This window comes from Nanorana parkeri, unplaced genomic scaffold, assembly GCF_000935625.1.
Source record: "Nanorana parkeri isolate BGI_ZX_2015 unplaced genomic scaffold, ASM93562v1 scaffold926, whole genome shotgun sequence".
NCBI lineage: Eukaryota > Metazoa > Chordata > Amphibia > Anura > Dicroglossidae > Nanorana > Nanorana parkeri.
Window position 1 is genome coordinate 292,598 of NW_017307194.1, and position 10,645 is coordinate 303,242.

At 48.1% G+C, this 10,645-nt stretch overlaps 1 protein-coding gene across 1 annotated transcript in view; it reads right to left on the bottom strand.

Moving 5' to 3' along the window:
* PPP2R2A (protein phosphatase 2 regulatory subunit Balpha) overlaps positions 1 to 10,645 on the bottom strand; it is a 46,783-nt gene that overhangs the window by 35,846 nt on the left and 292 nt on the right. The window lies entirely within an intron of this gene.

A 10,645-nucleotide genomic window follows, 5' to 3' on the forward strand; every position in this document is an offset into this window, starting at 1 on the left:
TGGAGGGGTGGACCTTCGACTGACAGCGCCAGACTAAGGGCGAGTATTGCAGAAAAATTATTTGCCTTTTAACTGATGGGCTTCTTATTTTAAACATGGGAGTTTTGCTTTAATATGGAAGTTTAACACTTACAGCAGGGGCGGACAATTGATATGGAACTCTAGAGCCAGTTTGTCCAATCCAGAAGCAAGGATTTATTTTCGGAGCCAGTTACATTAACAATTAGAGAAAACCTCAAAAGTTAGGCGTCAGCTGTAACTTGCAGGCCCGCTGCAGACCTCCGCGGTCCTGCACAATGCAGGCAGCAATTGCCACGCGGCCCCATTGCTTTCGATGGGGTGACATACGCAATCCGTGCGGAATCGCGCATGATTGCCGTGCGGTGATGTGTCGTCTAGGTGTGCACCGGCCCTTAGGGAGCACTGGCTACCTGGATGCTGCCATTTGCCTAGTCGTGACTTACAAGTATTTAAAAAGCACAGTTCTTTCCCCCGACAATGCCTTCATTGGCTTTTCTCTCTAGATGGACAGAGCCATCTATGTGAGGCATCATCCTGGGTCAGCATCTACTGCCTGACCTGAAACGCCAGATGAGAGATAATCCAGTCATGTAATGCTTGGTGCCCAGGAAGTTCTTTGTTCACAAATGTCTGACACAGATCAGCCCCCTACAATGTTGCAGTCAGATCACCACTTCCTCCTGCCTGCAGCAGACTGAGGACATCATCTCTTCCTAGGCAAAATCAATCGACTTGACCTCAATGACTATTTTTGCTTAATAAAAGGTAGAAGAGCACCATACCGCTGCATATTGTAACATGTCAGGAATGTAAAGCCACACCGAGTTCAAATACAGACGCCCATCATTTGTACAAGAACCAAAACAGCCAAATCTGATATTTCACCTATGGGTGGGTGCTCTTGTGGCGAATTTCCCAGTCCCACTAACATTCCCGTGTCCTTTGGGTATAGCAAACACTCTTCAGCATTTACGTCTCCTGCTATCATTCCTAACTTAGGAAAAGGAGTCCATTCAGAACATTAACAAAAATCAGGCAGACCCCCATCTCGTACAAATGTGGCAATTCAAATTGTGAACACTTTTGTGAGGACGGATCCTTTAGGGCAGGGGTAGCAAACCTCCGGCCCCCCAGCTGTGGTGAAACTACAAATCCCATGATGCATCTCTCTTCTGCAGTCGTGGCTGTGAGAATCTTGCAATGCCTCATGGGATTTGTAGTTCCACCACAGCTGGAGGGCCGGAGGTTTGCTACCCCCTGCTTTAGGGGCTTGAGCAACACATCAATCTACAAGCAAGAAAACAAGAATACCCCCAGAGGATTGCCCGGGAGTATACACATTCTGTGATACTTTGCTGAGGCCTCGTTCACACCAGACAGTGCGTTCCGGCCCGATTCTGTCCAGAACGCATTGAGGCCAGCTCACTATATTGTGGGGCAGGAGGGGGTGTGGCGGTCCATTGAAGTAAATAGCACCGTAGCCACGCCCTCCAGCCGCACAGCACATCACTGCCTGCGGTCTGGTCCGAACAAAATGCTGCAAGCATTTGGACCGGATCAGACCACAGGCATTGATGTACCTTGCGTTCCCGTGTGGCTGGAGGGCGTGGCTACGGTGCTATTTACTTCAATGGACCGCCACACCCCCTCCTGCCCCACAACAGAGTGTGCCGGCCGGGCCAGAATGCACTGTATCTAGTGTGAACGAGGCCTTAATGTACGTGAAATCCTATTTAGATGTCAGATGTGTAACAGTTGGAAATAAAATAGTCATTCACTGCACAGAGATTCTATAGAACAAGAAAGAGACACCCCTCCCCCTCCCCCCCACAAAGGAAACCCTAAATATTATAAAGGAAATGCAATGATAAAATCTTGATCAGGTAATTTTGTGCACGCTTTACCAATATTCATTGCTACATGTTTGCAAGGCATTCTGTGAGGGTGCGGGGTTGGGGGATGTGACCGTGTATTATATTACACCATAAACGTGAAATATGCTCCAACTATGCACTAAGCCTTTTAACCCCTTCGTGACTGACGACGTACAGTGTACGTCGCCAGCATCGGGGCTGTTTAAACAGACTCCTGACTTTTGCCGCCGGGACTCTGTTTAAACTTGTAGAGCCGACTGTCGGCTTTACAACAGAAGCGATCCTGGCGACTTACCTGTCGCCAGCAATTCCTCTTATCCAGGTGAATTTGGGGAAATGGAATTACCCCTTTTAATCTGGACCCGCCCCCTTCCATTTGGGTGAACTCTCCTTCCCCTCCACCAGTGCACTCTCCGTACCCCATACTGCCGTGTAGCGCAGCACTGCGCTCTAGATTTTAAATTTCGATCGAAAGTGGCGACAACTCATTGGTTAGCACAGTCACCTGACTGAACTCACCAATGAGAAGCGTTTCTGACCACGCTGACTTATGAGCGCTCACCATTTGCAAGTGAAATTTAACCCCTTCGTGACGGGAGACGTACACTGTACGTCCAGCCACAAAGGGACCAAATGACTTGTCACGTACACTGTACGTGACAAGTTATTTGCTGCTTTAGAGGGCTGTTAATCGCTGAGAATCAGCTTTTAACATTCATTAATGGATGCCCTTACTACAGAGGCATTCATTAATGAAAGGGTTAACCTTTTTCAGACACCCGATACCTTAATATCGGGTGTCTGAGAGTCAAAGCAAAGCAGACACAGATGCCAGCTTTTGCCGGCATTCTGACAGCTCGTATAGATCGAGAGATATCTCTCTCAAGCTATACTGGCTTTTTTTTTTTCTTTCATGAATAGATACAAAATGTGTCTATTCCTACAATGTATCTATTCCTGGAAGAAGAATGTTTGTTTGCTGATCGTTGTTGCAACAATCAGAAAACATTTAGTAACAGCTGAATCCTGAACTGCTGCAGGATCAGTGTCACTAACTTATTATCGGCTGTTCTGAAGTTTGAAGCAGCCTGATAATAACCAAAAATTTATTAATTTATCATGCAGTAACAGTGAGATTAATTCACAAAATCTGCTTGATATAATTAAATAAATAAAATAACATTTTTAAGTTTAAAAAAAAAGTGAAAAGTGTAAAAAAAAAAAAAAATTGTGAAAAGTGTAAAAAAAATAAAAAAATGTGTAAAAAAAAAAATAAAATAAGGGACAAATAAATGAATGTATTTATTGCATTTTTTTTAGCTGTGCTGGTTTTGTAAAAAAAATACTACAAATCAAAACTGGGAAAAAAGTTTTTTTTTTAAACGTTTTTTTCCTCTTTTTTTATATTTTATTTGTCCTAAGTGAGGCGTTAGACGCACATATGTGATATAAATATGTAGCCCTATCTGTCCTCTAAAAAACAATATATAATATGTGTGGGTGCACTTTGTAAGAAAGTATATTACTGACGTGGAAGAATCACACAGCAAAAATGTCAAAAGTGTGTCAGTCATTTACGAACAGAAACTAAAAACAAGCTCAGTCATGAAGGGGTTAAAATACAGAGCGAAGGGCTGAGCTGCCACATACGGGGTATGGATATTACACAGGTGGAGGGGAAGAAGCTCTTGCCCAAAAAGTATAGCGGGTACCCCCACACGGCAAGTTTTAAATGCTCATTTTGTGTAGGGAGCTTTCAAAAAAATATAATTAAGTTACATTCAAGCGAACCACAGTCCTGTCTTGCTCTTAAACCGGTCCTTCCAGCAGTCTACGGTCCTGTGAGTCATCACATTCTATATACAGTGTATAGAAGGCGAGGACATGGTGGGACATACCATGTGCTGGAGCAGAGGATGAGACAGGCCGTAGGGAGAGGTGTAAGAGCAAGCCGGTGATCGAGGTTTGGGCGAGTATGTATGTATGTATGTATGTATGTATGTATTTTTAGCTCCCTAGACAAAACAAGCACTTAACCCTTGCAGTGCAGGGGCAGCCCCACTGCAAGGGTTAAGATTTGATTTGCCCGGAGTTGAGTCTTAAATGGGGCCAGTGATTGGTCGAACTACAAATCTAAGCAGCCTCCACCAGCTGGAAGACAGAGGCCTGCGACAGAATTGCGGCATCTCAGCAATTTGTGTCATTTCTATCTCACAGAACCAGAAGGACTCCGCACCTAAAACACATCACGTTATCAAAATGTATCAAGTAAACTGGCAGTTCTAGCAGAATAATGGCTGCAAAAGCTTTCCAGAGATGCTCCTCTAATTCATCCTCCCAAAGGGCCTCCACTTCTCACGCCATCGCCTGCATACTCTGCAATGCTTGAAGCCAGGAGCAACCTATCAGAAAGCCAGGGCATAGCCATGTGGGAGCTCTAGACATGCAAATACTGACTTTGAGAAGGTCATTATTTACATGGGCACCACAAGAGGACCCTGGACTGCGGTGCACGGATATGAGCTGATGATTCAGTCAAACGCTGGATTGCTCAGCAACGTAGCTGCAAGTTACTGGAAATGCTACGACATCCCATTCACTGACAACCACTGCTCTTAGGGTGGCCATAGGCTGCAGATGTATTTCTGGGAATAACATGCGGCGAGACACCAAATGCCAAACCAAAACCAGCCACGATCATCTCCCCAATTAGGACATTCATTTAACATTGGCTGCTAAAGTAAAGCAACGGAGGATCGGATCTGCACTTTTTAAACGGCGCATCACAACGCACAACATGCTCCTTGTGGTGTGCTGCACTGCGCGCAGGGCCGGATTTCACACAAGGCCAACCAAGGCTCGGCCTCACGGCAGCAGAGGTGTGGAATTCCCCTCTCCTGATGTCCAGGACATGCAGTTCCGGGCGCTGGGCGCGTATTTGTTTTCTACATTTAGCCCTGCTTTGGGCAAGCAAAGCTAAATGTATAGCGGGGAAGCCACAGCTTGTTTTGAACAAGTGATCCCAGCGATGTCACTGAGATCATTTGTATGCAGCCTGCAGGTCTGCCATTCTCCAGGGGGGTTTGTGAGTGTGCCATGATGCCTTTCTACTGTACCACTGTTCAAAGCCCATTTCGTGTGCACCTTACTGTATAACTGGTCACAAATTGTTGAGTGCGTTTGTCGTTTGTTTTGCTTTACCGATTTGGTGCAGCGACGCATGGGGTTTCTCAGCTGCCAATGGGATGTGCGGGATCCCTTGTGTGTCTCTGTACCTTTAAGGAGGTGGGGCGTCCTCCTGACAGGCCTGCACCCAATTTGATATCTTCTGCCCCCATGTGCTCCAAGATGGAGACTCTCATAGTTTAGAGTTAGGACCGCACTATAAGAGGTGCCTTGGCGCGGCAGTGCGGCTTACACATCCTTTGCAGAAGACGTGTATCCAAACCTCTGTCATTGTCCTTAGTGGTGAGACAAGTTGTTTTACATGCTGGTTTGTGAGTGTGCCATGATGCCTTTCTACTTGGCGGGGAGGGGGGCGCATTGAGGAACCTGGCCTTGGGGCAGCAGTGAGTAAATCCGGTCCCGACTGCGTGTCCATTGGTGGCACCTACTGTGCTTTGGGGTGTAATTCTAAATATAATAATTTTACAATGAGTTACTGCAACGCTGGCCTATCACAACCAATGCTTGGATCAGCTCATCCTATTCCCATGTAATAGGGATGCACCGATACCACTTTTTTAAGACCGAGTACCGATACTTTTGATCAAGTACTCGCAGATACCAATTACTGATACTTTTTCTTAAAGGAACAGGTCACATTTTTTCTAAAGCAATACAAACTAATGCTTTAAGGTCACTTTCTTAATATTATGATTCATGAGATGATGAGGGAGCATGACGCCGGCTTCCGGATTTGCTAGCTTCCTGACCAATCGGGAAGCCAGGCAGCGCGTCATTGCACGCTACCCGGCTTCCTGATTGGCCGGGAAGTCGGCTCCATGCTCTCTCATCACAAGTGACGAGAGAGCATGGAGCCGTTTCCTGGCCAATCGGGAAACCGGGCAGCATGTAATGATGCGCTGCCTGGCTACCTGATATAGGAAGTACTCGTGCTAGGTATCGGAGCATTTGGGCGAGTACGAGTACTCACCCAAATACTCGGTATCGGCACCGATACTAGTATAGGTATCGGTGCATCCCTACCATGTATAGTAAGACTAAAAAGGTGCCCATACACTGGTCGGATTTCGGACGGTTTTTAATGCATCAACCGAAATTCGCACAGCGTGTGGGGCTGTCAGCTCCCTTTCAGCCGATATTCCGCAATCAGCTGATCGAAGCAGCCGGCTGGAAAATCTTTGTGCGATCAGAGCAGGCAGCCAATGGTCGGGTAACCTGATGGGGGGCGGCACCTGCAGAATACAATGCAAACAGCAGCAATTCCTCAATCGACACGCTGATTGTGTAGAAGGAATCGCGTAAATTTTTTTACACTCAGCCCGCAGGCTAAATGAAAAAACATTTCAGTCTAAAGCCACAATGGGATAGATTGGTGGTCCAGCTATCCTATGAAAATAACCAGCAAAAAATGAATCAAATGGCTCCCTATGGGGCAAGCTACACAAGTAACATGTAGCAGTAATCAGTCACATGCTAATAGGAAGCCATTAGGGATGCACTGATACTAGTATCGGTACCGATGCAGAGTATTTGGGCGAGTACTTTTATTCGCCCAAATGCTCTGATGCCTAGCCCGATACTTGAGCCTTCAGTATCAGGAAGCCGGGCAGCGAGTGATTACACGCTGCCCAGCAAGCCTTCTCCATGCTCTCTCATCACCTGTAGCCCCACTGCAAGGGTTAACTGCTCATTTTGGTCTAGGGAGTAAAATAAATGATACTCACACGATCCTCAGGGCTGGCTTGCTCTTAGACCGGTCCTTCCAGCCTCGCTAGCCCCCTGAAGCGGACTAAGGTCCCCGAGTCATCACATTCTATACACAGTGCGTAGGACCACGAGGGACATACCATCACTGGAGCGTAGGAGGGAGCACTATCACAGCCAGCCTGAAGGATCGGGCGAGTATAACCTATTTTCTTTCCTAGACCAAAAAGAGCCCTTAACCCTTGCAGTGCTGGGGTAGCCCCACTGTAAGGGTTAATAACTTTGCAGAGTACTTTGCCAGACCAGATTGATTGCTGGCACTTTCAGCAGCATGATCAGTCTATCATTAGGCTTAAAGTAGGAGGAGAGACTACACCAGGGGTAAGCAACCACGGCACTCCAGCTGTAGAACAACTACAAACACCATCAAGCCTCTGACTGCTAGTCATGCCTGTGGCTGATAAGCTCCTGCAATGCCACATGGGATATGTAGTTCCACAACAGCTGGAGTGCTGAGGTTGTCTATCCCTGGGCTACATAATAATCCACCTTTGAAAACAGCCTCCCCATTGCTCTGATAGCCCCGGCATACATCTTATAATCACTCACATAACTTTATTAAAGCCGATTTGCAGGAAAACAAAACCCTTCAATGCAAGGGGTTAACTGCTCGGTAATGTCTAGAGCAGGGGTAGCCAAACTGCAGCCCTCCAGCTGTGATGAAACTACAAGTCCCATTAGGCATTGCAAGTCTCTGGCAGCCACAGGCATGGCCTACTGAGGCAGATGCATGATAGTATTTGTAGCTTCCCCACAGCTGGAGGGCCGCAGGTTGGCTACCCCTTGTCTAGAGCCAGCCCTCCAGCTGTGGGGAAACTACAAATCCCGTCATGCAACTGCCTCTGGGAGCCATGCCCATGAATGAGAATCTTGCAATGCCTCGTGGGACATGTAGTTCTACAGCAGGAGTGCCCGAGTTGCCCAGCCCTGGTGTAGAGGACCTGCATAAATCACTTTTACTTACCTGATCCCCGCTCCTGCAGTCACAGCCACTTAGCCCCGTCCGCTCCAGCAGTTGGAGGCCCGCTGATGCCATTATGTCTAATGCATGCTTCACATCCTCGCACTATACTGAAGGACCCCTGAGGGACAATCCTCTACTGAATTCCTGCCGATCCTAGAGAGAAAACTTCACCCGCCAGCATCTATAATTCTAAAGCCTGGCCTGCCGGGAGAGTTGACTCCCATCAGACGCAGAGAAAAGAGAGAAAGCTTTGTGGTCATGTGACCACGTAGAACATGAAGGAGGTAGATAGCGATTTATAAGAAAATGACAGCAGGAAACAGAGCCATGGGGAGGCAGCAACTCCAAGGCGGGTCATTGTGGAGCCTTTCCTTCTACTGTACAAAATAACTGCACCCATCAGCCACCGCACCAGAGGTCAATGGAGCACAAGAGCGGAGACGTCACAGCACTTCCTCCATTGGCACTTCCTCCTATCCCTATACCTCGGTCTGGACATCGACCGGGAGAAAGACTCTGCAGGAGCCAGAGCATTGCACCCGCCATTCACTGATTGCAGTTGCAAAAAAAACTTTGAAGGCAAAAAAAATTAAATTTAACAAGCACATTTATACCTTATTATTGCACGCGCATTTCATTCATTTTAAGGCCCCATTCACACTAAGCGACATGAAAATTGCGCGATTTTATATGTGCGATATTGCGCGACTTTTTCCTTTTGGGCTGTATGCAATCAGGAGCGAAATCCGCAGAAAAAAGGACCATGTAGGAGCGACAAGCTACAAGCGATATTGAGCGACGAGATGTGAACAGCTCCATTGAAATGGATTGGAGAAGCTACATAGAGCGATATCGCGTGGAAATATGAGCGATATCGCTGCAAAAATCGCTCAGTGTGAATGGGGCCTTAGGCAAACGGTGGACTTTGTCTTTAAGCCGAAGCTGGACAAATTCAGGTCGCCGGTGCGCCTTAAAATCGATAGCTGGCGCCCAACTTATGAGGCTTTCTCTAGTTGTTATGAATGGAGCTGGCTGCCGGATCCCGGAGAGCAAAGGCCGGCTCATGAACTCCATAGTAATTCATCCACCTCGGCTATAAGGAAGCGTGCTCATTCATTCCGGGGGTGGGGCACATTTATGTCCTCTGCAGGCACCCTGACCAGGAAGGCAATCGCTAAAGCAAACAAAATCGCCGGTGCGTCCGCAGAAGGAAGAACATCTCGGAATGCAACAACCAGGGTGTCGTCCCAGATTCACGGGCACGCTCACATCTTGTTCCAGTAATGATTAATTGCATTGGGGCAATACGGCGTCATTCATTCTGAGTGGCGTCACCAATGCCGTGCATTGCACAGCCAAAAAGTGCACCTTGGCCATTTTTTTTGACAGCGCACGTTACCGTGTTGCACGTCCGAACTTCACCAACCAGCATGCTAAAACATACCTGTGCAACGCGCTAAAGTGCATCCCTCTGCGATGCCAATAATTGGTGCATTAGCACTGCAATGCACGGCTGTCACAAGGTGCGTCAAGGCACCATTCACAATGACTGGCACCTCATAGCGGCAAAACCGTTTACGTGCGTCGCCGCGAGTTACCAAAACGAGATGGTGTGAATGGGCCCTAAAAGAAGACTTAGGGGTATGGCAGGCAGGGCGCCCTGGACATTGGAGACCGCCAAGCAGCGCGGATGAATATTCACCTGTCCCCCGTGCCACTCCCTGGCAGGCTGGGCGAGTGCCGCTTTGCACCCTGGCAGGCAAAAGCTCTGCAACACACCTCTCGTTTGTCCAGCCAAAGTGGGAGGAATGCGCGGAAACAGCCGATCCTTCTCCGTACGGGCAGAGTCGCTCCCTCGCAGGCTGCAGAAATCGAGTGACTTAGCGGGTGTATAGCGTATACCGGGAGATAGACTCTACGGGAAAACGCAAGTTGGCGACTTGTCTACCGTGACCCTAAGAACGGGGGCGGGACCAATTAAAATGAAATTCGGGAGCCACTCTGGCCAATCAGGGAGCCAGCAGGATACATTTTATGCGCCAGCTCCACCGACAGCTACGGGAAACCTTTAAATTTGGGCGCTGGCTGTCTTTTTTTAAAGAAGCATTGACGACCTGGCTCTTGGGGATTGCCCAGCCCCTGCCCTATGGCCCGTTCCCACTGACGTGTGGCAACGCACCCGTGCAATGCATTCTAAACAACACCCTCCGGCAGACACACCTGAATAGTGCACGTTCGCCATTTTTTGGCAGCGTTACTGTTTTGCGCTGCAATGCACAAAGCGCAAGCTACGATGTTCATAGGCAGGTGAGCGATAGGTAGGGGTGGCACAAGTACAACTTTATTGAAAGGTCACAAAATGACAGTTCGGAGTCTATGAAATGCAGCGTCATGCCGTGGTCTTATATATTTTTAAAAAAGGGGGTGCAGAGCGCACCATGACGCAGCATTATGGCGTAAACAGCGCACACAGGTGCCGACTGCTATATGCAGAACGCAGCGTAATGCATAAGCATGGCACCAAGGGAGCGTTGCCGTGGGTTACCACATGGTGACCAGGCCCTCAGTGAATGGATGAAGGAAAGTGTAGGGAAGGATGAATGGGGATACATGAGGTCACCCCTCCCCCTCACGTATCATATACCAACTTCTATGCATAATGTCCATGTATACAGGTCACATGACCATATACTGCCTAGCCCGGTACCGGCACCCCCATTCATCTCCCCACACACAGCCGGCGGACCGGTGAGGAGCCGGTATAGAGAAGCAGCGCCCTGCCCCCCTCTGTCTCACACACACACATCCACCCTCCCCCTTCCTCCTCCATGTTCCC